This window comes from Chlorocebus sabaeus, chromosome 12, assembly GCF_047675955.1.
Source record: "Chlorocebus sabaeus isolate Y175 chromosome 12, mChlSab1.0.hap1, whole genome shotgun sequence".
NCBI classification, from domain to species: Eukaryota; Metazoa; Chordata; class Mammalia; order Primates; family Cercopithecidae; genus Chlorocebus; species Chlorocebus sabaeus.
Genome location: NC_132915.1, coordinates 69189765 through 69211490, shown reverse-complemented (window position 1 = coordinate 69211490; position 21726 = coordinate 69189765). Strand labels below are relative to the sequence as shown.

The 21726-nt window shown below is 40.7% G+C and overlaps 1 pseudogene; it reads right to left on the bottom strand.

The window, feature by feature from the left end:
• Positions 1-21726, bottom strand: part of LOC103219136 (keratin, type II cytoskeletal 8 pseudogene) — an 80039-nt pseudogene that overhangs the window by 10644 nt on the left and 47669 nt on the right.

Below are 21726 nucleotides of genomic sequence, written 5' to 3'. Positions count from 1 at the left end.
GCCATCTATGTGCCCTTTTTACGTAGCCCTTTGTAACCAGGGCCTTCTGCATCATCCTTCAGGAGGCAGTTTTGCACCCTGTAGTCCCAGCTATTTGGGAGGCTGAGGAGGGAGGATCACTTGAGCCCAGGAGTTTAAGGCTGCAGTGAGCTGTGATTGTGCCTCTGCGCTCCAGCCTGGGCGACAGAGTGAGGCCCCATCTCTAAATTAAAAGGAAAACATCCACCTTTCCTTAGGCTGTCATTATATATGATATGATATGTACATACATATTATGTTTCCTGTCTGTCTTTAATTTCAGACTATTTCGTATGAAAAGAAAAGTAATTGGCCCCTGTGCAGCACCTTCCTTTGTACAAGAGACTTCTACTCACACTCTTCCATCTCTACCTCCTAAGTGACAACCTTGTGAAGTAGGCAGTGTCCACTTCACAATGCAATCCGGTGGTAGATAAGAGTATTTACAAATCACCCCAACATGCTGTGTACCTTGGGGTAGCCCTTGAAACATGGGAGACTAGACCTTATTTAGCCCTTGCAGACACATTTCTCAAGTCGTAGCAGTTGGCCACTGCTGGAATCACCCTTTCCAGGCTCCTACCACCACTTCAGAGAATTCTGGCCTCATAATCTTACACCCAATACATGTGAGGGTAACAGTAGGAACTGCATGGGTTGTATGTAAAAAAGGTACAGTTACCATGTGTTTAACCACATCTGTAGGTGCTTATTTTTTCTCCCATAACAATTCTAGATTGCCACCTCATAGTTGCAAGATAACCGCTCACTTCTAGCTGCATACTCATATTCTCTAAGGAAAGGGAGAAAAAAGGAAGCAACAAGATGGAAGAGGCAGCCACCCTATCAGGAAAGCAAAGTCCCCAAAATAACCAGCAGGTTTCCAGTTACATCTCTCTGACCAGAACGTGTCATATGGCTACCCTCAACTGCAAGGGAATCTGGGAAATGTAGTTGTTTAGTTGGGCATCTTGTCAACCCAAACAATATCAGTGTTCTATAAATAAAAATAAAAGGGAGAAGGACACAAATGTGTGGTGATCTTAAGGTGTGCCTTCCTCACAAGAGAATAGGCTCTAGGAGGTCAAGGAACATATCTGTTTATGCTCATGATTTGTGTCCCAGAGCCAAGCCCAGTGCCTGGCACACAGTGGGTGCTCTATAATATGTTTGAAATGGGGGAATGAGCCTGGGCAACATGGGGAAACCCCATCTCTACTAAAAATACAAAAATCAGCCAGGCGTGATGGTGCATGCCTGTAGCCTTAGCTACTCAGGAGACTGTGGCAGGAGGATCACTTAAGCCCTGGAGGTCGAAGCTGCAGTAAGCTGTGATTGAGCATTCCAGCCTTGGTGACAAAGCAAGGCCCTGTCTCAAAAAGAAAATAAAAATAATAAATGGGGGAATGAATGAATCAATGAAATGACTGCTAAAGTCGTCATTATTAAGGTATTTTAATCTCTAAATGGGCTTAAATCTCAGGCCCCTAAAACCCTTTCACACATCTGGTATTTGCCAAAGTTAAAACGCATCCGACACTCGAGCTTCTTCCTGTGTCCTCTGTGTTCTCTGTGTGTCACTTGGATAACCCCTAACACCCATTATCAGGTCACAATAAATCAAATCTGCAGCATTTCATTCTGGGTTACCTGGAATATAGCTCTCATATTCATAAATTAATAGCCAATTATGGAGCGTGAGATAAATAATCCCCAGCATCAATACATATCATCCATAATTACAAAGACAGGATCAGGTGTATCCATGCATAACACTTGGCTGGAATTCCCATTTTTAATGCAGGTATTTATTGCCACATACATATCATTTTGAGGAAAGGATAATTTTATACCTTTTGATAGAAAAGACACCTACATAGATAAAGCCCTTTCATAAAATGCTGTAAATTTGATAAATGAATAAAAGCATAAAATTTAGCCAGAAGTTTTCTCTTGGATGAATGGGTTTTAAAATACTTACAGTGTGTTTTTAAATAACAGAAAAAAATAGGACACCCCAATCAGATCTGGAAAGCCTCAAAAAGAGATCGCATTTTAGGTGAACTGTTTAGAGAAAAAGCTGGCTTTCATTAACTTAAACCTCCAGGAATTGGTTCTGTGGGCTCTGGGAGGCAAAGATAGTCCCAGGCCATTCCAGAAGAGGTCAGGGGTTTGATGACCTCTTCTTTCTCTAATAGACAGCAGTGTCTCAGCGTGAGAGCTGGGGGTACAGGGTCAGAGCTGGGCGTTTTCTGTGTTCTTAATGGTGCCCAGCAATGGTGTTGACTAATCCATTAACTTAATCCACTAACCGTACTTCATTACAATACATTCAGAATTTCACTGAAAGACACATGGATTCTTCAGGAAATTCTTACTCCTTGAACCTCAGTTTCTTCATCTTTTCTATAAAAAGAATAAAAGTAGCCATTCTGTGTGCCTTTCCAGTATGGTTGTGAGGATCACATAAAGAGAACATGAAGCAAACTATCATACCCATCATCTCACATCATTACCCATTTGTGTGTGTGTGTGTGTGTGTGTGTGTGTGTGTCAAGAGCAGCTAAAATCTACCCATTTAGCAAGAATCCCATACGTGAAAACATGGTGTAGATGGTAACACGCTATACCAGTGAGAGAGGTTTTTAGGATGGGTAATGATTTTCACAGGAAGTATCTTAGTGGGATTGTCTGGGTTGGGGATCGTACATCCCCAGCACTAAACAGCACTAAACATGGCATATCTGTTGGATAGCAATGGGATGCAGGGTTGTACTCACTCACACTCGAATAAGGAAGGACCATTGTCCCATAAATAGGGGCTGTGCGATGCCCAGGAGTCTGGATGTGTGAGCTCTCCTTCTGCACCTGCCACTCTCTTATCCTGTATGTTTGAGCTAGTTATTTTCATGCTGTGAATCTGTCTTCTCATCTGAAAAAATGGAGGTGTCAAACTAACAAATCTCTGGGGAGCTGTTCTGGCTGTAACATAGTAATTCTGATGCTACGGAATCCAGGATCCCAGTGTGTGGTGGGATCAGGGACCTGTTCAGATGGAAATCCACCCTGAGGCCATCTGAGACCCTTTATGGCTGCCCCTGCCCTGCTCATTCAATGTCTCTCAGAAGATCTTCTCTAGCCTCTTGAGGGTCCTCCCCGACCAGCTCAGGAACCTCGACAGCCTCTGAGACCAGCCAAGTTAAGGGTCTTAGGACAGGGCTGAAACACCACCTCTGTCTCAAGCTTGGTGTTGTCTACCAAGAGCCTGACTGGGGGACATCAAGGCAACCTTCCCTGAATTCATCAAACAGTTCCAAAAGCCTGCAAACAGGTGCTGGCTTTTTAAGAGAAATAATTTCTGTGGCTCTCCACTCTAGCCACATTAGTCATTCAAGTGTTAAGGGACAATATAAATTCCTGTCATCCTAGTTTATGTGACCACTAAGATTTATTCCAAACGACAGGTCATTAATGTTTCTTCTCTTATTTTTTTTCTCAGATTCACTGAAAATTCATATTTCTGCTTCGTTATAGACTGCTAACAGCTATGTTTTTGGTCAGAAAGTCAGCAATAAATCTGAATTTAATAAACTGACAAAAGATCACTATCCCAGAGACGGTCTGAGCCCACATTCCTCCTTTCCTTCCATACAAATGCTTTTATACTGATGTATCTTCCACATAAAAGCTACATTCACCATCTTAATAGTCACCTTCCCGCCACCCGCTTCGATGTTTTGCCGTTTCAAGGCTGACTATATAATTATGGATTGTCAGAGCCTGAAGGCCCCACAACAGTCGCAGTGGGTGGGGAAAAACCTGAACTCCAGGCTCAGCCATTCCCCTGCCATGCGACCTTGGACACGTGCTGAGCCTCAGTTTCTTTATCCATAGAATGGAAATCATAGTCCTCATCCCATCTGCCTCTCAGGGGACCATGAGGATTAGATTCAAATGACAGCAGGGTGGAAACCATGAAGCTCTATGCAACTGGGGGTCAGGGATTGTGACTGCTTTTTAGTTGCAAATGTTCAGCATGTTAGAGCCAACACACATGTTAGAGATTCTTCACTTTACAAAAGAACACTGAGGTAGCAGCAAGTGGACCTCTCCGCTCAGGGAACCAGATTCTCCTTTCAGGTGTTTTTTCTATTACACATTAGTCTCCCCCAAATCCCACCTACTTGCTGTTGAAAAAGGGTTTAGAGGAGGAGTTCTCTGAAGTTTCCTGGAACGCCTCACCCCACTACAGATTGCTTGGATAAGGAGGCTCTAAGAACTTTCTGGCTGGGACCAGAGTCATGATCATATCTTTGTTCACCTCCAATCAGTTGTGAGTACCTTGAGGGAAATTCTTGTATAGAGTAGGCATTAGGAAATGACTATTTGAACGAATTCTGAATTAATCCAAGGGGGCTAATGTTCTGGCTAAACTCCCGATAGCATTATGGGTTATTGGGAGGCACCTATCCTAAGATCTGATCATCCCTTCCAGAAGGCAGCAAAACTATCTCTTGGAAAATGGAAAGCCTAACCCCTTCCTTTCGAGGACTTTCAGATGCACGCTAAGAATTCCAACTACTGCACTCCCCAAAACTGTGGACCAGAATGAGGACTTTTAGGAGACTGGCATGCAGACAAATACATCAAGCCTTCTATAAACTTCTACCTTCAAACTCTCTATAAACTTCTGTCTAGCTTTGTAAATAACAACCATATAAGAATGTTCCCAACAAACACTGGAAGCAGAAATGAATAGACATTTCCGAGGACCTGTTTCTGACTAGTTGAGCAAAGCTTAAAAAAGTTATGCTGTGTGCTCCGTCACCCTTTTTACTATTTCATAACGTCATCCATAAACCCAGAATAATTCTTATTTACCAACTCTCTCTCTGCATGATTTTGCAGTCTCCAGCCAAAACTTGATGCAAATGGTGAAAAAATTAATCCTGTTGACTAAAATTAGAAAGCTCTAAAATTAGGGTGGTTTAAAAAAAAAGAGAATGGGCTGCCCTGAGTAATAGTGAGTCTCCCATAACTGGAAGTATGTAAGCAGAGACTAGAAGACTATCTGCAAAATGGTCTAAAAGAGGAATTCCTAAAATTGAGTGGGCAATTGGCTTAGACTACCTCCAAGTCTTTGCAAATCAGAAGTTCTGGGAATTGAAGATGTTGGTTCCCCCCAAAGCTTTTCTGCAGGCCTAGTGTCTGCCAGGCTCTGTGCTGGGAACGGATGAAGTAGACCCAGCTCCTAGTGATGCTAAGTGAAACCCCAGTGTGATGGTTAACACTGAGTGTCAACATGATTGGCTTGAAGGATGCAAAGTATTAAGCTTGGGTATGTCTGTGAGGGTGTTGCCAAAGGAGATTAACATCTGAGTCAGTGGGCTGGGAAAGGCAGACCCACTCTTAATCTGGGTGGGCATCATCTAATCAGCTGCCAGCACAGCTAGAATATAAAGCAGGTAGAAAAACGTGAAAAAGCTAGACTGGCCTAGCCTCCCAGCCTACATCTTTCTCCCATGCTGGATACTTCCTGCCTTTAAACATGGGACTCCAAGTTCTACAGTTTTGGGACTTGGATTGGATCTCTCCTTGCTCCTCAACTTGCACACGGCCTGTTTTGGGACCTTGTGATCACGTGATCGCCCATATATATAGGGGAGTTTATTAAGTATTAATAGGATTATATATATCCTATTAGTTCTGTCCCTCTAGAGAACCCTAATACAGCCAGCTTAGTGAGAAGGCAGATAAGCCAGCAGCTAACTCCAGTGCAAGGCAGAATGGTGTCCATGTTGGAAAGAGGTGACCAACAGCCAGCTATGAGTTTGAGGGATAGTTGTGATGAAGAACCACCCAGAACTGGAGGAAGTCCCCATGGCCTGCTTCCTTGAGTTAGAGGGCTCTGGTTATGGGGAAACTGTCTATATATAATAATACATTTTATTGAGCATTTATTAGGTGCCAGACACTTAGTCTACTTGTCAGTTAATAGACATAACAGTCCAAGGTAGGTACTACTGCTTTCCCCTATTTTACATGTGAAGAAATCAAGGATAGAGAGGGCAAGTAATGTGCCCAAGGTCACATACCCTAGTACAAGGTCAGGCCCTGATGTAAAGGTAGGCAGTCTACTTCCAGCCATTGCTCCTAATGAGGCTGCTTTCTCAATGCCTCTGGAAGAAAAATGAAAGGTTTGGACCAGGCTGTCTATAATGTCTGGCCTCCCAAAACACCAGGAATGTCCAGTACTACACCTCCAGGATGGGGCTGAGAGGAAAGCAGGATTTCCTGAACCAGGTGAATGCAGCATCCATATTAACTTCATTCTCCCAAGTATGGATTCCTGAGCCTTGAACTCCACAGTATCTCTGAGAAGCCTTCTCACACACAGCTGCAGCTTCCTAAAGCTCCCCATGAATTCAGAACAGAAGAGGAAAGCCTCGTTCTAGGATGCCCACATCCACATAGATTATTCCATAAACTCCTTCGACCTTCAGCTGGAGTTAGATCTGGTTTCTGAAATCCATACCATGAAGGGGTGGGGCGAAGTTCTGGGAGGGCCAAGCTGGAAATGTCTGGTACACACAGAGAAGGTGCTTCCTTTGACCTGGACAGGCACTGGGACAAAGTAAGAAGACAGGTGAGCTACAAGGCCATCAGGTAGCCCACAGTCTAGAGTAAATGACAAGACTGCAGCCTCACAGGATGTGGGGACGTTACAATGTCAATTTAGTGAAGCCGGAGTTGTGTTTCTTAGAATTCCCTTCTCTGGGTCATGCCAGGTCAACTTGGGCCACAAGTACATTTTGCAAGAGATTCAGAACAAAGAAAGGCAGCAGCAGCTGCATTCTTGTTATGCTCAGAGGCCAGGACAGGGCACAAGCCCTCACAGACATTGTCACATATCTTCTGGGTGGTATGGGCCAGCATTGGGACCTGCGGCTTCCCCCAAGCCCACCAGCTCCTGCAAATGCTCTCATTTTAGCTCCCCCGGGAGCTAAATCCCCAGGGATTTAGATCCCTGGGCCAGTTTAGCATTTTGCTTTTGCTCCATGAGAAAATGCACAATTTCTGTAAATCATCCCCCTCATCAAAGTTGGGGTCTTGGGCGAAGTGAGACACCAGTGTGGATTCCACCACATTCCCTGAGTTCCAGCCCATCCAGTTTATCCTCAGTTACCCACTTCCTGTCCATCGTTTCTTCCCCACTTCTGTATCTGATGCTGATTTCAGGCCTCAGCACTAGACACAGAAATAACAGCCTTGCATAGACCAGTCCCTGCAATTATATAAGGTGAAATGTCTATAGCCAACCCCTTACTATGTCTATCTCACCAAGTGGTTCTGCTTCTCGGACTGAACCCCAAGTGATATGAAGAGGAAAACAAGGCCAATCCTGGCAGAATAGAAGGAGGGATAGGCTCGATGCCAATTCACAGCAGAAGTCAGTTTGTCTGGTGCAGGACCTGATGAAGCTCTTGAGCTTCTGAATGTGGGCTAATTAGCTGTCTTGTGAAAGTATTGATCTCAGAACCTAAAGACCCAACCAGTCAAGGAGCAAATGGTTTCAGTTAATGGAAGGCTGGAATTAGCTGGAGTCACATCAGAACTGTTGTATGACTTAGATACACCACTATAGCTGCTACAGACACCACACACACACACACACACACACACACACAGAGAGAGAGAGAGAGAGAGAGACAGAGAGACAGACATAGCATCTATAGTCTTCCCTAGTCAAGCAGTACTTTGGGTGGCTTTCTTTTAATCCTTTCTCCCTCCTTCCGTTTTCCTTTGAGTTGATGCTTGAAGTTTCAATGACTTTCTTAAATCCTAAAAAATAATATCTGTTCAAGTAGTGGACAGCTTGTGCCCCTGGAGGAGGCCACTCATGTGTGGTTCTGGGAGGGCCAGCCAGACTCTTCTGGCCTCAGAGAACCTACAGAGGAACAGGAGTAAGGTAACTACTCTTAGTCCCTGATGTGACACGAAGCTGCTCCTTGGACCTGTGGGCAGAAGCTTGCTCCCTCTGCTCAGAAGCAGAGTGACCATGGCCGTTTTGTTCACCACTGTCCCTTAAGGCTAGAATTGCCTAGGCCCCATAGGCACTGGAAAGATCCCAGTGATTTTACCGAACAGTTGACCTGACAAAATCATGAGCAGGTTAAGGAAAAGAACATCTCTTTCAGCCAACACTCAATAACCAGAACAAAGGAGACACAGCAGAGTTCAACAAGCAGGGGACCCACTGGAGCACGATGTCAGAAGACTCAGGTGAGAATATTAAACAGCAATCTAAGAGAAGCTCTCGAGGAGATCCAACTGAAGAATAAAAATCACTTTCTAGGCTGGGTGCAGTGGCCTGTAATCCCAGTGCTTTGGGAGGCCGAGGAGGCTGGATCACTTGAGGCCAGGAGTTCAAGACTAGCCTGGCCAACATGGTAAAACCCCGTCTCTACTAAAAATACAAAATTTAACTGGCATAGTGGCTCATGCCTGTAGTCACAGTTATTGGGGAGGCTGAGGTGGGAGGGTCACTTGAGCCTGGGAGGTGGAGGTTACAGTGAGCCATGCCACTGCACTCCAGCCTGGCCAACAGAGCAAGACTCTGTCTCAAAAATCAGTAAGTAAATAAATAAATAAAATAAAGAGCATTTTTTAGGTACAAATGATACAACATTCTCATCGAAACTTTTAATACGTAAGCTGAAATAGAAGATAGTCATTTCTGAAAAAGGACTTAGTAGCCTGTACAACACAGCGACAAATGTAAAAAGACGAAAATCGTGAAGGGAGAAGATGCAAAACACTTAAAGACCTAAGTTGCAAGTAACAAGCATTTCAGAAGAAGAGAAGGAAACAGATGAAATGATCACAAAAACTAAACAAATAATAAAGGATTTTTTATCTGAAGAAAGATTAATTTCAATATTAAGAGAGCTTTTTTAGTCCCAGAATGGACTAACTAAAGAGAGAACTAGAAACCTTGACATAGCCTAATTTTTCGAAAAGTCCCAAATTCCAATTTCACCACTGTTTAATCACTGTTTTTTCCCTGACAATCAACAGGAAGAAGAAATTAGTTAAAAAGAAAACAGAAACAGAAACAGATGAGCGCCCAACTTTCCAATTGCAATACAGCAAGCTAGAATAATTTGCAGATATACAAGGATTCTTAGTGTGTGTCACCCATCTACCCTTGCTGAGGAACATACTTGAGAAAGTACACTAACCAAAAAAGCCATTCAAGAAGGAAGATTAAGTAAATTAAGCAAAACACTGGGAAGCGGCACTGACAAGAATGCTTAGTCACAGCGGGCGTTTATTCTGATCTGATAGATGAGTTCCTGTACATGCTGGCTGTTAAATGTTCCTAATATTATATATATATAAAACATATATATTATGTTATATATATGCATACATTTATGCATATATGAATAATATAAATGGGGATTTTTATTTAAAGTTTTAAATAAGAGGTTTTAGAATAGGGAAAAAGTAAAAGCTAACCCTAGTAATAGCTGTGATGGTTAATTTTTAGGTATCAATGTGATTGGATTAAAGGATGCCTGGATGGCTGCTGGTAGGGCGTTGTTTCTGGGGGTGTCTGTGGGGGTGTTTTGGGCATGTGAGTCACTGAAAGGAAGACCCGCCCTGTGGGCCCAGTTGTAACAAGAAGATGGAAGAAGGAGGACTCTCTTTCTCTCTCTCTCTCTGTCCCCCACTCCCCCCACCCCCACAACCTCCCTTCTGGAGCTGGAGCAAACATCTTTCTCCTCTTGCCCTTGGGCATTAGACTCCAGGTTCTTTGGCTTTGGGACTCCGGGACTTGAACCAGTAGCCTCCTTGGTTCCTCATACTGGGTGCTTCCCTGGTTCTAAGGCTTCTGGAATTGGACTGAGTCAGGCTATGTGCCTCTCTGGTTCTCCAACTTGTAGACAGCCTATTGGGAGACTTCTCTACTTCTGTGATCATGTGAGCCAATTCCGCTAATAAATTCCATTTCATAGATTCTCTTGGTTCTGTATCTCTGGACAACCCTGACTAATACAATAGCCTAAACTAAATGTTTTAAACTATTTGAGCAAGACCTGGAAAAGAAAATTAAAAGAAAGTTTAAGAGTAAAGAAATAAAGCATTTCTAATGGTTTCCTTTCATTTTGCTCTTAGTAGAGAGGGATAGGTAAATAAACAATTTGTTGGGAGCAAGTTGATAATTGCTGTCATAATCAGACATAAGAGATAATATATGTTCAATGATGATTCTTGGGGAAAAAAGTAACCACTTGTAGAATTGAAAAGCAGAGAAATACTTCAAAATTAGTAAGAGGAAAAAAGAAAGGATTAAATGACAATTTACTCAAGCTAGCAAATTAATTAATTAAGGGAAAAAAGGAAGTAATAACAAAGTAAAATACAGAGAAACATAAAATTACATGGAAGGATATTTACTATCCTAAATGCAAATGGTCTGAATTCCTTTATTGAAGTACAATATATTGAATTAAAAAATAAGAAATACACTCTAAAAGATTAGAAAAGAGTTAAAATAAAGGGATTCCAAGCAAATTCAAACAAAATGAAAGAAAAGTTGCAATAATATATCACATAAAATGCATTTAAGATCAGAACATTACAAAGGATAAAGAAAATGAAAAGTCATGAAACTTTCTTCCCCCTAAAAAGTCACAGCTACATATAAGACAAAAACTCATAGAAATACAAGGAGAATTTGATTTTAAAATACAACTCCCATGGGAGATTTTAATGTGCTCTTTTCAGAAGGTGATAGACCTAAGAGTAAACAAAATATAACAAGAAAGGCAAGGACCCATACGACATAACCACAATTAACAATATACATCAGGCCAGGCACGGTGGCTCACGCCTTTAATCCCAGCACTTTGAGAGGCAAAGGAGGGTGATCATGAGGTCAGGAGTTCGAGACCAGCCTGACCAACAAGGTGAAGCCCCGACTCTACTAAAAATACAAAAATTTGCTGGGTGCAGTTTGTGCACCTGTAATCCTAGCTACTCAGGAGGCTGAGGCGGGAGAATTGCTTGAACCTGGGAGGCAGAGGTTGCAGTGAGCCGAGATCACGCCACTGCACTCCAGTCTGGGTGACAGAGCAAGACTCTGTCTCAAAATATATATATACACACATAAATATGTGTGTGTGTATATATATATACATACATCAACAACTCACATTAATACATAGAAAATTTACAGTTCTACAGATATAAAAAAACACATTTGCCTTTTGAGCACTGAAGTATTTATAAAAATCAGTCAGAAGTTGGAGTCTGTCTAACGGTCCCTCAAGATTAGGTTTCACATTCTCAGTCCGAGTACTACATAAAAGATACTTCTGAGTGTATTCTATCTGGAGGCACATGTTGTTTTTCTGTCCTTCGTTGGTGGCATTAATTTTGATCACTGATGAAAGTGCTGTCTACACATACTTCTCACTACATTTAATATCCGTTGATGATTCTTGCCTGAACCAGTATTACTATGATTTTTGCAAAACGATGATTTAACTCCAGTACTCTCTCCACATTATTAGTTAATATTAGAAAATGTCTTCATTTTTTCAGAGCTTGTTTGGAGGTTCTATCAGGGAGTGCAGCTACTCATACGCCCTTGATTGAAGACCAGCCCTCCTCTATTGGGGATGGTCATCCTCTTCGACCAAGGATGCGGCTTCCAGAGGAAGGCACATGGAACAGTGAGGGAGGAAGGGGACACCTGCGTAGCCAGCCAGATCAGTCGAACAATCCTGGCCATTAATGGGGCAACAGATGTCACAGCCAGGTCACCCTCACATCTGGAAAATGGCTTCTTTTAAAAAAAAGAAAAAAGAAGACTTAAAATGAGTAAGTATTTATCTTAAGAAACTAAAAAAAGGGAAAACAAAATAGTAAAAAAGTTTGAGGAATGAATTGATAAAGATAAAAATGAAAAATAATGAATAGAATAAAAGAGTATAAAGCATAAATAAATTCAAAATCTGGGTTTTTTTAACTACTATATGAGGCATTTTTCTTTTTAAAAAGTATATTTTGTATTTTTCAGTTCAGGAATTTCCATTTGGCTCTTTCTTAAAATAATTTCAACTTCTGTTTTAGATTCAAAGGGTGCATGTGCATGTTTGCTACCTGGGTATAATGCATAATGCTGAGGTTTGGGGTATGATTGATCCTGTCACCCAGGTACTGAGCACGGTACCCAATAGTTGGTTTTTCAACCCTTGACCCCTTCCTCCTGTAGTTCTATTGTTGCCATCTTTATGTCCATGAGTAAAAATCTGTATTTTTAAAAGACACCAACAGATCAACTACTCACTAGCTTGATTCAGAAAAATAAAAACAGGGCGGTTCCAAGATGGCTGAATAGGAACAGCTCCAGTCTACAGCTCCCAGCATGAGCGACGCAGAAGACAGGTGACTTCTGCCTTTCCAACTGAGGTACCAGGTTCATCTCACTGCGGCATGCCTGACAGTGGGTGCAGGACAGTGGGTGCAGCCCACCGAGCGAGAGCCGAAGCAGGGCAAGGCATTGCCTCACCCGGGAAGTGCAAGGGGTCACGGAATTCCCTTTCCTAGCCAAGGGAAGCTGTGACAGATAGCACCAGGAAAATCGGGTCACTCCCACTCTAATACTGCGCTTTTCCAACGGTCTTAGCAAACGGCACACCAGGAGATTATATCCTACACCTGGCTCAGAAGGTCCCTTGCCCATGGAGCCTCGCTCATTGCTGGCACAGCAGTCTGAGATTGAACTGCAAGGTGGCAGCGAGGCTGGAGGAAGGGCACCCACCATTACGGAGACTTGAGTAGGTAAATGAAGCAGCCGGGAAGCTCAAACTGGGTGAAGCCCACAGCAGCTCAAGGAGGCCTGCCTGCCTCTGTAGATGCCACCTCTGGGGGCAGGTCATAGCAGCAAAAACTGCAGATTTAAATGTCCCTGTCTGACAGCTTTGAAGAGAGTAGTGGTTCTTCCAGTATGGAGTTTGAGATCTGAGAACAGACAGACTGCCTCCTCAAGTGGGTCCCTGACCTCCAAGTAGCCTAACTGGGAGGCACCCCCTAGTAGGGGAAGACCGACACCTCACACGGCTGGGTCCTCTGAGACGAAGCTTCCAGAGAGGCAGCAACATTTGCTGTTCAGCAATATTCGCTGTTCTGCAGCCTCCGCTGCTGATACCCAGGCAAACAGGGTCTGGAATGGACCTCCAGCAAACTCCAACAAACCTGCAGCTGAGGGTCCTGACTGTTAGAAGAAAAACTAACAAACAGAAAGGACATCCACACCAAAACCCCATCTGTATGTTGCCATCATCAAAGACCAAAGGTAGATAAAGCCACAAAGATGGGGGAAAAACAGAGCAGAAAAGCTGAAAATTCTAAAAATCAGAGCACCTCTCCCCCTCCAAAGGAATGCAGCTCCTCACCAGCGATGGAACAAAGCTGGACGGAGAATGACTTTGACGAGTTGAGAGAAGAAGGCTTCAGATGATCAAACTTCTCTGAGCTAAAGGAGGAAGTTCGAATCCATCTCAAAGAAGCTAAAAACCTTGAAAAAGATTAGACCAATGGCTAATTTGAATAACCAGTGTAGAGAAGTCCTTAAATGACCTGATGGAGCTGAAAACCATAGCAAGAGAAATACGTGATGAATGCACAAGCTTCAGTAACCGATTTGATCAACTGGAAGAAAGGGTATCAGTGATTGAGGATCAAATGAATGAAATGAAGTGAGAAGAGAAGTTTAGAGAAAAAAGAGTAAAAAGAAACAAACAAAGCCTCCAAGAAATATAGGACTATGTGAAAAGACCAAATCTACGTCTGATTGGTATACCCGAAAGTGATGGGGAGAATGGAACCAAGTTGGAAAACACTCTTCAGGATATTATCCAGGAGAACTTCCCCAACCTAGCAAGGCAGGCCAACATTCAAATTCAGGAAATACAGAGAACGCCACAAACATACTCCTCGAGAAGGGCAACTCCAAGACACATAATTGTCAGATTCACCAAAGTTGAAATGAAGGAAAAAATGTTAAGGGCAGCCAGAGAGAAAAGTCGGGTTACACACAAAGGGAAGCCCATCAGATTAACACGGATCTCTCAGCAGAAACTCTCCAAGCCAGAAGAGAGTGGGGGCCAATATTCAACATTCTTAAAGAAAAGAATTTTCAACCCAGAATTTCATATCCAGCCAAACTAAGCTTCATAAGTGAAGGAGAAATAAAATCCTTTACAGATAAGCAAATGCTTAGAGATTTTGTCACCACCAGGCCTGCCCTAGAAGAGCTCCTGAAGGAAGCACTAAACATGGAAAGGAACAACCAGTACCAGCCACTGCAAAAACATGCCAAATTGTAAAGACCATCAATGCTAGGAAGAAACTGCATCAACTAACAAGCAAAATAACCAGCTAACATCACAATGACAGGATCAAATTCACACATAACAATATTAACCTTAAATGTAAAGGGGCTAAATGCTCCAATTAAAAGACACAGACTGACAAATTGGATAAAGAGTCAAGACTCATCTGTGTGCTGTATTCAGGAGACCCATCTCATGTGCAGAAACACACATAGGCTCAAAATAAAGGGATGGAGGAAGATCTACCAAGCAAATGGAAAACAAAAAAAGGCAGGGTTTGCAATTCTAGTCTCTGATAAAACAGACTTTAAACCATCAAAGATCAAAAGAGACAAAGAAGGCCATTACATAATGGTAAAGGGACCAATTCAACAAGAAGAGCTAACTATCCTAAATATATATGCACCCAATACAGGAGCACCCAGATTCATAAAGCAAGTCCTTAGAGACCTACAAAGAGACTTAGACTCCCACACAATTATAATGGGAGACTTTAACACCCCACTGTCAACATTAGACAGATCAACGAGACAGAAAGTTAACAAGGATATCCAGGAATTGAACTCAGTTCTGCACCAAGCGGACCTAATAGACATCTACAGAACTCTCCACCCCAAATCAACAAAATATACATTCTTCTCAGCACCACATCACACTTATTCCAAAATTCACCACATAGTTGGAAGTAAAGCACTCATCAGCAAATGTAAAAAAACACAAATTATAACAAACTGTCTCTCAGACCACAGTGCAATCAAACTACAACTCAGGATTAAGAAACTCACTCAAAATCACTCAACTACATGGAAACTGAACAACCTGCTGCTGAATGACTACTGGGTACATAACGAAATGAAAGCAGAAATAAAGATATTCTTTGAAACCAATGAGAACAAAGACACAACATACTAGAATCTCTGGGACACATTTAAAGCAGTGTGTAGAGGGAAATTTATAGCACTAAATGCCCACAAGAGAAAGCAGGAAAGACCTAAAATTGATACCCTAACATCATAATTAAAAGACCTACAGAAGCAAGAGCAAACATATTCAAAAACTAGCAGAAGGCAAGAAATAACTAAGATCAGAGCAGAACTGAAGGAGATAGAGACACAAAAAAACCTTCAAAAAATCAATGAATCCAGGAGCTGGTTTTTTTAAGAGATCAACAAAATTGATAGACTGCTAGCAAGACTAATAAAAAAGAAAAGAGAGAAGAATCAAATAGTCATGCTACCTGACTTCAAACTGTACTACAAGGCTACAGTAATGCAATAAAAAATGATAAAGGAGATATCACCACCAATCCCACAGAAATACAAACTACCATCAGAGAATACTATAAACACCTCTACACAAATAAACTAGAAAATCTAGAAGAAATGGATAAATTCATGGACACATACACTCTCCCAAGACTAAACCAGGAAGAAGTAGAATGCCTGAATAGACCAATGACAGGCTCTGAAATTGAGGCAATAATTAATAGCCTACCAACCAAAAAAAGTCCAGGACCACACAGATTCACAGCCGAATTCTACCAGAGGTACAAAGAGGAGCTGGTATCATTCCTTCTGAAACTACTCCAATCAATAGAAAAAGAGGGAATCCTCCCTAACTCATTTTATGAGGCCAGCATCATCCTGGTACCAAAGCCTGGCAGAGACACAACAAAAAAAGAGAATTTTAGAGCAATATCCCTGATGAACATTGATGCAAAAATCCTCAGTAAAATACTGGCAAACCAAATCCAGCAGCACATCAAAAAACTTATCCACAATGATCAAGTGGGCTTCATCCCTGGGATGCAAGGCTGGCTCAACATATGCAAATCAATCAATGTAATCCAGCATATAAACAGAACCAAAGACAAAAACCACATGATTATCTCAATAGATGCAGAAAAGGCCTTTGACAAAATTCAACAGCTCTTCATGCTAAAAACTCTCAATAAATTCGGTATTGATGGGACATATCTCAAAATAATAAGACCTATTTATGACAAACTCACAGCCAATATCATACTGAATGGGCAAAAACTGAAAGCATTCCCTTTGAAAACTGACACAATACAGGGATGCCCTCTCTCACCACTCCTATTCAACATAGTGTTGGAAGTTCTGGCCAGGGCAATCAGGCAGGAGAAAGAAATAAAGGGTATTCAGTTAGGAAAAGAGGAAGTCAAAATGTCCCTGTTTGCAGATGACATGATTGTATATTTAGAAAAACTCTATCATCTCAGCCCAAAATCTCCTGAAGCTGATAAGCAACTTCAGCAAAGTCTCAGGATACAAAATCCATGTGCAAAAATCACAAGCATTCCTATACACCAATAACAGACAAACAGAGAGCCAAATCATGAGTGAATTCCCATTCACAATTGCTTCAAAGAGAATAAAACACCTAGGAATCCAACTTACAAGGGATGTGAAGGACCTCTTCAAGGAGAACTACAAACCACTGCTCAACAAAATAAAAGAGGACACAAACAAACAGAAGAACATTCCATGCTCATGGATAGGAAGAATCAATATAGTGAAAATGGCCATACTGCCCAAGGTAATTTATAGATTCAGTGCTATCCCCATCGAGCTACCAATGAACCAAAAAAAGAGCCCACATTGCCAAGACAATGCTAAGCCGAAAGAACAAAGCTGAGGGCATCATGCTACCTGACTTCAAACTATACTACAAGGCTACAGTAACCAAAACAGCATGGTACTGGTACTAAAATAGAGATATAGACCAATGGAACACAACAGAGCCCTCAGAAATAATACCACACATCTACAACCATCTGATCTTTGACAAACCTGACAAAAACAAGAAATGGGGAAAGGATTCCCTATTTTAAAAATGGTGCTGGGAAAACTGGCTAGCCATATGTAGAAAGCTGAAACTGGTTCCCTTCCTTACATCTTATACAAAAATGAATTCAAGATGGATTAAAGACTTAAATGTTAGACCTAAAACCATAAAAACCCTAGAAGAAAACCTAGGCAATACCATTCAGGACATAGGTATGGGCAAGGACTTCATGACTAAAACACCAAAAGCAATGTCAACAAAAGCCAAAATTGACAAATGGGACCTAATTAAACTAAGGAGCTTCTGCACAGCAAAAGAAACTACCATCAGAGTGAACAGGCAACCTACAAAATGGGAGAAAAGCTTGCAATCTACTCATCTGACAAAGGGCTAATATCCAGAATCTACAAAGAACTCAAACAAATTTACAAGAAAAAAACAAACAACCCCATCAAAAAGTGGGCGAAGGATATGAAGAGACACTTCTCAAAAGAAGACATTTATGCAGCCAACAGACACATGAAAAAATGCTCATCATCACTGGCCATCAGAGAAACGCAAATCAAAACCACAATGAGATACCATCTCACATCAGTTAGGATGGCAATCATTAAAAAGTCAGGAAACAACAGGTGCTGGAAAGGATGTGGAGAAATAGGAATACTTTTACACTGTTGGTGGGACTGTAAACTAGTTCAACCATTGTGGAAGACAATGTGGTGATTCCTCAAGGATCTAGAACTAGAAATACTATTTGACCCAGCCATCCCATTACTGAGTATATACCCAAAGGATTATAAATCATGCTGCTATAAAGACACATGCACACGTATGTTTATTGTGGCACTATTCACAATAGCAAAGACTTGGAACCAACCCAAATATCCATGATAGACTGGATTAAGAAAATGTGGCACATATACACACCAATACTATGCAGCCATAAAAAAGGATGAGTTCATGTCCTTTGTAGGGACACGGATGAAGCTGGAAACCATCATTCTGAGCGAACTACAGCAAAGACAAAAAACCAAACATCTCATGTTGTCACTCATAGGTGGGAACTGAACAATGAGAACACTTGGACACAGGAAGGGGAGCATCAGGGCCTGTCGTGGGGTGGGGGGTAGCGGGGAGGGACAGCATTAGAAGATATACCTAATGTAAATGACAAGTTAATGGGTGCAGCACACCAACATGGCACATGCATACATATGTAACAAACCTGCACGTTGTGCACATGTACCCTACAACTTAAAGTATAATAATAAATAAATAAATAAATAAATAAATAAATAAATAAAGCAGCAAAAAATAGATGTAGGAAGAATGAGAAAGGAGATAAAGACAGAGATATCAAATTGTAAGATAATAGTATATGCAATTGTACGAAAATAAATTTGAAAATCTAAGGGGATGGATAAGTTTTTGCCAAATGAAAATGATAAAAGTAGACCCAAGAACAAGTTTTTTTTAAAAAAGCCAACTTCTAAGGACCAAGACTTTAGATTACATTAGAATGGTTATTAAAATTTCTATTTTTAAAAGGCATCAGAACCAGAGGGCATAGCTGAGCTCTCTCCAACCTTTAAATAATAGATAACTCTAACATTATTTAAACTATTCCACTCTGTAAAAAAGAAAAGCTCCCTAATTCATTTTATAGTGGTAACACAACTTAAATTTTTAAAAATATAATATTTAAAATAGAATTATCAAACACTTTTATAAATATATATAAATATTTATACAAAATTTTAGCAAATCTAATTCGCAATCAAATATCTACAAATTTAAAAAGAAAAATATGTGATTAAGCTAGATGCTAGGAAGATATTTAGCAAAAAATAATACTATTTTACAGTCTCCCAATTGAAAATAAAGATCTAAGTAGAAAACAAATAGTAGGAAGCTATTTACCCAAAATCTACACAGTACATCCATCCAAATCAGGAACAATACACGGGTGCCTTCTGTCACCTTTTTGTTCTCCTTCTTTGAAGAAAAAAAAAATTAAATCATCAGAGTGAATATTGAAAAAAAAATTAAATCTATTTATAAATCATACAATTATAACCATTTAAACCCAAGAGACTCTTATCAATAACTTCTATAATTAATTAGAGAATTTGGTAAAGTGGCTTGATTGAAGATAAATATATGAAAATTAACATATTTTCCATCTGCTAGTAGTAACCAGTTAGAAATGAAATTGTGGGAAACATCAAATCCTTAGTAACAATAACTACAAATGTAAAATATTTTGTCAGAACAGAACTAGATCTATGTGAAGAAAACCATAGAATCCTATTTAAGAACACATCACAAGATTGAGCAAATAAAAGGATACAATATTAGTGGACAGAAAACTTAGGATTGAGGCTGAGGTGGAAAGATTACTTGGACCCAGAATTTCGAGGCTGCAGTGAGCTGTGACTGTGCCACTACGCTCACTACAGCCTGGGCAACAGCAAGATCCCATAAAAAAAGAAAGAAGGAAGGAAGGAAGGAAGGAAGGAAGGAAGGAAGGAAGGAAGGAAGGAAGGAAGGAAGGAAGGAAGGAAGGAAGGAAGGAAGGAAGGAAGGAAGGAAGGAGGGAGGGAGGGAGGGAGGGAGGGAGGGAGGGAAGGAAGAAAAGAAAAGAGGCTTGGAAAATGAAATTTCTCCGTAAGTAAATATATAAATACGATGTCATTTCCATTTTAGAACTGGATACAAGCTATTTACAAATTTATAGAGGGCCAAGCACGGTGGCTCATGACTGTAATCCCAGCACTTTGGGAGGCCAGAATAAGAGGATCACTTGTTGCCAGGAGTTTAAAACCAGCCTAGGGAACATAGCAAGACCCTGTCACTAAAAAATAAAAATTTTTTTTTAATTAGCCAGGCATGGTAGTGTACACCTGTAGTCTCAGCTACTTGGGAGGTTGAGGCAGGAGGATAGTCTGAGTTTAGGAGTTTGAGGTTACAATAACCATGATTGCACCACTGCACTCCAGCCTGGGTGACAGAGCTAGACCCCATTTCTTAAAAAAAAAAAAAAAAAAATAGAGAAAACCAAATATTAGAAAATTATGAAAAGCAAACTATATGAGAGGTAACATGGCTTATCAGATATTTCTCACAGAAAAATAAAACGTATCAGAGAAGCAGAGTATAGGAATCCAGCAACTGAAACAAGCATCTATGGGAAGTTGGTATATAACTAAGATATTTCAATTCTGTTGTGGATAAGAATCAGTTATTTAATAAAATGATGGCAGAATTGATTAACCATCTAAAATAAAGTATAATTCAACTGTATCTCAAACCATATAAAAATAAGTTCCATTTATATTAAAGACTTAGTGGTAAAAAATTTAAACAACGAATAGAAAAGCTAGTAAAATAACCATGGAACTTTTAGGGGAGGGGATATCCTGTGAGTCAAGACAGGGTATTCGGATTATATGAAGGGAAATATGGACATATTTTACCACATAAAAACTAAAAATTTGTGTGAACCTAAAGGAAACGAGAGACTAGGGAAATAACAAAATACATGATAGATAACGAGTAAATGTTTATAGTAGTCAATGAGCTGCTCCTTGGTAATAAAATCATAAAAAGGAGAAAAGTGGCATATGGGTAAGGATATGATATACAATTCATGGAAGAAGGAATTCAAATGACCAATAAACACAAGAAACGATGCTCAACCTAAAAAATAGTAAAGAAAATGCAAAATAAAGCAATAATAAGACAGCAGTTTTTCACTGATAAAATTGGAAAATTTTTAAATAAGAATGGCAGCTGCTGGTGAAGACGTGGGGAAATAGTCACGTTTATACAGTGCCGGTGGGAATGTGAATTACCACAACTCTCTTGGAAAGCCATCTGCCGATATCTGTTCAAATTTAAAATATAGATGTACTTCAACCCAGCAATGCTAATTCTAGAAATATTTTTGATAGACACATAATATAATACAAGGAAGTTTTGTGCAGCAATATTTGTAGTGGGGGAAACTAAAAGTGGGTAAACATTAAAAAGAATGATTTTTGTGCCCATTGACCTAAAGGATTAACCAAGATGTATTGTGAAGTGACATAGAAAAAATGAATTTGTAGAAAAATATCTTTAATAAGAATCCAGCTTTAGGCCAGGTGCAGTGGCTCATGCCTGGAATCCCAGCACTTTGGGAGGCCAAGGTTGGTGGATCACTTGAGGTCAGGAGCTCAAGACCAGCCTGCCCAACATGGTGAAACCCTGTGTCTACTAAAAATACAAAAAATTAGCCAGGCGTGGTGGTATGCACCTGTAATCTCAGCTACTTGGAAGGCTGAGGAAGGAAAATCGCTTGAACCCAGGAAGTGAAGGTTGCAGTGAGCTGAGATCATGTCACTGCACTCTAGCCTGGGCAACAGTGCAAGACTCCCTCTCAGAAAAAAATAAATACATACATACATAGGAATCCAGCTTTGGAAAAAGGAAACCAAAAAATTCCTTTTGA